This window comes from Alosa alosa, chromosome 10, assembly GCF_017589495.1.
Source record: "Alosa alosa isolate M-15738 ecotype Scorff River chromosome 10, AALO_Geno_1.1, whole genome shotgun sequence".
NCBI classification, from domain to species: Eukaryota; Metazoa; Chordata; class Actinopteri; order Clupeiformes; family Clupeidae; genus Alosa; species Alosa alosa.
In genome coordinates, this window is record NC_063198.1 from 25,740,441 (window position 1) to 25,747,522 (window position 7,082).

Consider the following 7,082-nt stretch of genomic DNA (forward strand, 5'->3'; position numbering starts at 1 on the left):
GTGCATCAGTGTGTTTATTTGCTTATTTGGCAGCCAGGCAGGTGGGATGAGGAGCCCTCTGATACGGAGCGCCGCGCTGGGTGGATTTCCAAGGTGCTGGTTTTTATCTTGGGGGTTCAGGATTTGGCGACTCCGTTAATCCCTGCAAAATGGGGACACAGATATGGCAAGAGGATTTTTGTGTGAGCATGATGATAATGAATTGTGTTTCCACCTAGTTGTCTTCTCGAAACCCTATGGCTGTAAGGCTCGAGTGGTCTCCTATCTTTGTGGACGTGTCAGTCAAGAGGCTCCATGCTGTTTTTAGCCGTGAGAGCACAGCCTACATCTTCCCCTTTATGCTTCACCTCCTCGTCAGGAAAATTAAAGAAGGGATTTGTGGGGCATTATTAGCCTGGGTGCCATTCCGAACTTAGTCCCGCCCACAACATTTGAGGTCGGGAAGTTCGGTCTGGCATTGCTCTATTGTGGAGCAAGTATGCTCGCCCTAGATCGGGTGGACCAATCAAATCGGGCTTTGCGATGATGGACAGGTGAGCAACAGCGCCTGGTCTATCACGTTATCTGAGCACGCTTATGTTTGAAACAAAAACGCTGTGGCTAGAAGGATACATGGCTTTTAAGACCCCATATGGAAAAATGCATATTATTTAATGAGGTTTTATCACTGAAAACAATTATTTCTGAAAACTTTGGCCGAAGTTGAGATGTGGGAAAACTCGTGGTTTCACTTTCATCAAGGAAAACAGCTTGTTGCATTGTGACATGTTCCCTCGTTTGTTTGAAATCTCTGATTGACCACCTGTTCGAGGGATTTGCGACAGCCTTTCCCAGCTGTTTAACATGTTTGTAGCATATCAGTGTTCAACAGAATTATTTTTCAAAACGGAGGGGATGTAGGCTTTTTCCTAATAGCCTACCCTACTACCTATATCTCTTAGATTTTGCTAATGAGTGTTGTAGGCTAGGAGTTATTGACGGCACTAACTTTTACAAAAGACCAGAAAACAATGGAGTGGAGAAGAAGGATGGTTCGTGTGTTTTCTTCCTACACCTCACGGTAAGCTATTTCGTTGCTCTGATTGGTTAGGTCTATCCAATTGAGTGCAGAGGCATTCCCCCCCCTGTATCGGTTGAAACACGCCCCATAATTATGTCCCAATGGAGCAGTATCAGACTCATATTCTGACTAGAATTGAGTATGACTACGTCAGGCTAGGGCATGTTCCTCGGAAAGCACTGCAGAAAACAAAGACTTGGGCTGAGTCCAATTAATCCACCATTCAAGCTCCGTGAGGAATTAGCCTTATAGCCAGAGGTGAGCAGGTATATTACAGAAGTATATGCCTGGCCTCTTTCTCCCTGGAACAGCCCGGTGCGTTATCTAAGATGCTGCAGGTGAAATGCCAGAGACCAGGCAAAGTAATTAAGCATGGCACACTCACTTAACAAGTGATCATGTGCCGAGGCGCAGCTGGCCTTGCTAGCCGACGGGCTAGTCCATCCGTCACCTGTCTCCTCACCTCTAATGTATTCAACATATGCCCTTTTCCGCAGCGCTCTGTTGAGTTGCCCCAGTGACCTACTGCGCCTAGCCAACCCGGTGCCAGAGCCAGGAAAGCCCTTAAGAACGCTGCCCTTCAGTCAATGCTTAATTTCAGCTCCACGCTAGCCAAGGAAAGGCGTTGTTCTGAGGGGAGGTATTGATCACGTTTGGCTCATCCCTGGGGGAGCGGAGCTGAGGCGGGGATAACCAGGGAAGTCAGTGTTTCTGATGGATGATCAAAGCTGCCCTCAGCTGCAGCTCTGGCGTGCGCTCCTTCCCTCGGCTGTGGCCGTGTGTTTACCTCCGTGAGAGCACAATGCCTGGAGTGCTGTTCTCCACTGGAAAAGAAAAGAATCATTTTCCAGCGTAATATAGACTCACTTGATTGAGATTGCTTGATTGATAGGCCACGGTTTAGACACTGGCGCCTTTCTCTTCAGTGGCTGGGTTCAGATGTGAGGGTTTCTAAGAGTCAAACACATCTGTCTTGTTATTTCTAAGCAAAACTTGAATCAGAATTGGTAAGCATGTAGCAGCCTGGAAAGTTCCATTCCCGGCTTCCACCATTGTGCCCTTGAGCAAAGCACTTGACCCCAAGTTGCCTTGGGTCAGTGGCAGTAATATAATTGACATGTGGAAGTCACTTTGGTTAAAAAGCGTCTGCTAGATGAATAAATGCAAATGTAAATGTTGATTACAGAAGGGTTTGGTAGCCACAATCTGTTGGCTAGTATAAATCAGATGTTTTAGGCGCTATGGCTGTAATGTGAAGTTACATGATGGTATGCCTGTTTGGATTGGGATATTTGTGTGAAGATGTATTTGCCAATACACATTTGAATATGTGCACCTGTGGCTGTGTATGTGTGCTGTGTTTTATAGATATTTGTTTGTATTATTGTTATAGTAGGGGCAGTAAGGATATGTCCCTACCGCTTTTCTGATCTCTTAAAGCGGTCCCCACCACTATTTTCATATTAATTGCATTTGCATTTTAATTTCCATCGGCTCTTGATAGTGTTAACTCTCTCATGCTTTGTTCCTGCCTGTTTATAAATGTGATTGCTGGATTAGGTTTTGGTTACAAATTCCCATTCATCTTGGTTGAGTTGCATACAGAATTCTCATCATACAGACATTGCATATATATCATGTGTAACCGCACGACTGGAACAATTAAATCTACACCCTTGAAAACTGTCACAACCCGTCAACCACCACAGGTTTGTAGGCCTGCCCACCTGTCTGTCAGAGCAGTAGTGTTAGTGCATAGACTACAAACAACTGTAGCTCCGAATCACTCCAGCATCCAGCAGCTCTTCTGTTGGGAGATCAAAAAAGACTTCAGATTGACAGCATTTAAAATAGCATGTTATTGCGTATGTGTGTGTGTGCGTGTGTGTGTGTGTGTGTGACTATGTGGTAGGGGAAGCGAGCGTGTGAGTGGCTCGATTGAAACACGGAGGCAAATTGATTGTTAACATGCGTCTGTCTCCCACGTGGGACAGCAGCGCTGATTGTGGAGGATGGCAAAGGCCAGCACCTAATTTGATCACTCGGCGCTTAATGTGAACCGTGTCACAGGCACTGCGGCAGATTGGGATTAATGTGGACTCACGTCTCGCTCACGACCAGCCGTGAATGACGTTGGGCTGTGTTAGCAGTGTTGTGCCAGTTCACAGCTTTTCTGAACTAGTTCAAGTTCAGTTCATACATGCTCAAAGTGAACAGTTCACGTTCAAAGTTCACAATTTTAATTCTGAACTAGTTCAAAGTTCAGTTCATTTGACTTTTTTCGTGAGATATTCAAATAAATACTTTTTTTTACACTACGAGCTAGAAATCACTACGTTCTTTGAAGCTGCTCATTGTAGACATTTGCTCATGACACTGCAATTGTGGGTTTCTTACCAGGTGATGAAACTTGCAGCAGTACAGACAAGGTAGACCAGTCTCCGTGCCATCACTTCCACTAGCCATTTTTTTTTAAAAATTGCAGCGCTTTCTCTCACTCTCGTCATTGGTCTGTCTCTCTCTCTCTCGCTCCTCCAGCCCTCCACGCTCTCGTTGTTGCCTGCTATGCGGCGTTGCTATGCCTACCCCGCTCTGCTGCAATTCATCACGGGTAACGTTGTGCGGAAGCCAGTATGCTATTCAACTATTCTCAGCCGGACACTACGTTGCCCGCAATGCATTGCGCACACAATGTCAAAACCATTTCTGTCTGGTGATACATGATTTAAGCGGCACCAGCGAGAATAGGCCTACAGGAGGGAGGAACTTTCTCTCGTTCCGTTTCAAAAGAGAAAACAGATGTCACTCAGTTTTCAATGGAAAACAAATTCCAACGTTCATTTACAGTGATGTCTGCCGTTCATGACACATAATGTGAACTAATTCACGTTCAAGTTCTTTATTAAAAAATGTGTTGCGTTCAGTTCAACGTTCACGAAAAAAGCGTGTTCAATGAATGCGTTCTTTTGAACTCGTTCACGCACAACACTGTGTGTTAGCCCCAGTGCTGTAATGCCAGCCTTGATCAAGCCAGGTACCAAGCAGCTCTGCTCTAGCCTGCCTCAGACTCCGTTCAGTGGCTGCTAGCATGTTGGGCCTCTCCACTATTTCTGGATGTAATTTCTGCTGACGGCAAAATCTTTAATCGTTTCTCTCAATGCGTTGTGCTCCCAATCAAAAAGGGGAATAACAGCCTGTGATCTTTTCAAATAATTGAACTAATTGTGAGGGAAGATTACCTGAAGCGATAGTGAGAGCACCAACGCCCACTCAAGCAATTACAGCAAATCCATACTTTGATTGAACCCCTTGATTTGTCTGCTCCCTCGGTGGGAGTGGTACTTGGTGAGTCAGAGAGAGCGAGACAGAGAGAAAGGGAATTGTTCAGAGCCTAGAAAGAGAGAGACAAGGAGGAGGAGAGAAAGAAAGCGGGGGGGGGGGTGATTCTTTAGTAACTCTCTGATGCAGCATATTCTGAAGGCTGTTGATTCCCTTTTTATTGTGCTTCTGCCTCCAAATGCCACATTAGCATGTCAGAAGGAAGAGGGTTCTGTGCGAATCGGGCGTCTGTCTCCCAGGACGTGGCGTGGCTCTCCTCACCCCATCCAGCGCCATCTGACCGATCCCCTCGGCACTCTCCTTCCCCCTGGGGTGAAATGACCCTCAGCACCGTCAGCGCCCTCTTTCTGAACACTTGCCTTTTGTAGTCCTGGAGACTTCAGGCCAAGCATCAGATATGTAGATGTCAGTGGCCCCACATTCCCCTGCTGTTTTATGAGGTTAATCAGACAAGACTGTGTGGCGGCGAGGCAGATTAAATCCTAAATCAGGGAGCGCATCGCACTCTTAACTCCTGGCCAGGCTGCATAGTTTCCCAGAGCTAATATCTCTCAGCCCACCCGTGGCCAAGGGATTCAAAAAGTGCAAAATGTTACGTCTGAATGTGACTTATCAGATGGTTACACAAAAGGTGGAGTCCATCTAAAGCATGAAGGCTGTTTAAGTCAGGGATGCTTTCACAGGAGGCCTTTGATGCCCGGCACTATTGGGAGAGGCCGGTCAGATACTTTGTTTCCATCCTGAAAAAGCCATCCTCTCTTCCCTCATGTCTTCACAGGCTTTAGTAGCATATCAAAGTCAAAGTGGCTCGCCGAGCCAAGCAGCCTGATTCCAGCAACAATAGATCATTTCCCCCATATAATATAATATAATGATAAAGGACATTTTAGCTTTTCCATCTCACCATTTCTAGCTTTTTACAGAGAGGAAACAGAAACTGTACAGAAATACATTTATAATGTTCTACATAAAAAAATAAAAAAATATATTATATAGGCTACAGTATACGGCCTGATGAAAGTGGACAGCTAAGAGAGACATACTGACCAGGCTACCGAAGTTGTGTGGAAGATCTGCTCCAAGAAAATTGTTGTGAAAGACGGATAGACAATCAATCTGAACACTTGCGTGTGCACCAACCAGCGGAATATTACACATTGCCAGCCTTTGCTGGGCCCAGCAAAAAAGCTACTTAAGACTATCGTGGTCACTCATTTAAAATCTTAGTACTATGCAGCATCCCACGTTATCAGGCTACCGTCTATGCTGACTATGAGGGCGGCGGGAAGTGAAAGTAAAGGGCTGTGATCGCGCAGTCCAGGCTATATTCTTGAATTTCCCCTGGGGTTAATAAAGTATATATATATATCTATATATATATATATATATATATATATATATATATATATATATATATATATATATATATTAGGAGGGCCGAAGTAAAAACACTTTTACAAATAATGAATCCGATTACCACTCCGCTGCTGTCTGGGACTTTTGCTAAATGCATGAAATACAAGCCTTACAGTGAAAGACGAATAGGCTACCTTCTGATCCTATAATTAACGAAAAGAAATGGTTTATTTTAACACAGAGGAGAAGGACGCATTTAAATTTCGCTGTAGCCTTGCAAAAATATTTGGCTAGAATGTCCTAGTCGTAGCCTAACAATAATAAATCTATATTTATTTGCTAAAACATTAGGCTACCTATTATGTCCAATGTAGGCTATAGGCCTGCGAGACATGTAGGCTACAAAAGACAATTAGGCTACACATTCACGTCACAGTCAGGAATTATTTGAATAAGAGGGTAGACTAATAAGTCTTTTATTTTACAAGACGGTAGACTAATACGTGATAACTGCTTGGTTGACAGCCTTTAAAGTAGGCTCAATTTCATTTTCAGGGAAAGGATTTTTTATGTTTTAGCCTGTTACAGCAGGAATTAGTGACTGGCATGTGGGGGTGTGGCATCACGATGGTTGCTTTCCATCACGATGATCGGCACAACCCTAGTAGAGAGAGAATCAAATATGGAAGAGAGAGAGATAATTCAAAGACTTTTTTGAAAATGACGATGCCTGCTCTTCCCTTGCCAAAATGTTGACTAGATGTAGAGTGTTATTTCGCCCTCTTCTCCTCTTGTCAGCATATCAATGAGTACTAATGGGTGTGTTGGGTCGTTCAGCGTGTTCATTTTGACAGCATGATTATACACACACACACACACATACACACATATACCGGTACTTTTATAACCCATGAATTATTAAAAGGTACCGATGAAGGCTCTGAAGATGGTGACAACCTCCACTGATGCCATTAAATGACACATCCGCGGGGTCTGGAGAGAGACACTGCTGGGAAGTTTGGGCTGTTTTTGAGAGGAGCGTCCTGTTGAGAAGAGCTCTGTCCCCCTGCACAATGGACCCTACTGGTAGTGTGTGGGGCACAAAGCGGGGGAGCTGGAGTTAAAAGAGTCGTGACTGGCCGGAGGCACCTGAGCTCGGCGTCCACTCCCCTGCCGCCCTTTCACAGGAGCCGTGGGAAGGAGCACTCTGCTCCGGCCAGCCCTCCGCACCCACGGGAGGGCCACCATCACATCACAATGAGGGAGAAGGTGGCCACATGGACAGCAGGCCTGGGTGGGCTTAGGATGTGTGAGGACTGAAATGGCT

General features: G+C 45.2%; 1 protein-coding gene across 1 annotated transcript in view; it reads left to right on the forward strand.

Moving 5' to 3' along the window:
- tex264a (testis expressed 264, ER-phagy receptor a) overlaps positions 1–7,082 on the forward strand; it is a 72,261-nt gene that overhangs the window by 29,709 nt on the left and 35,470 nt on the right. The gene's annotated exons all lie outside the window — the stretch shown is intronic.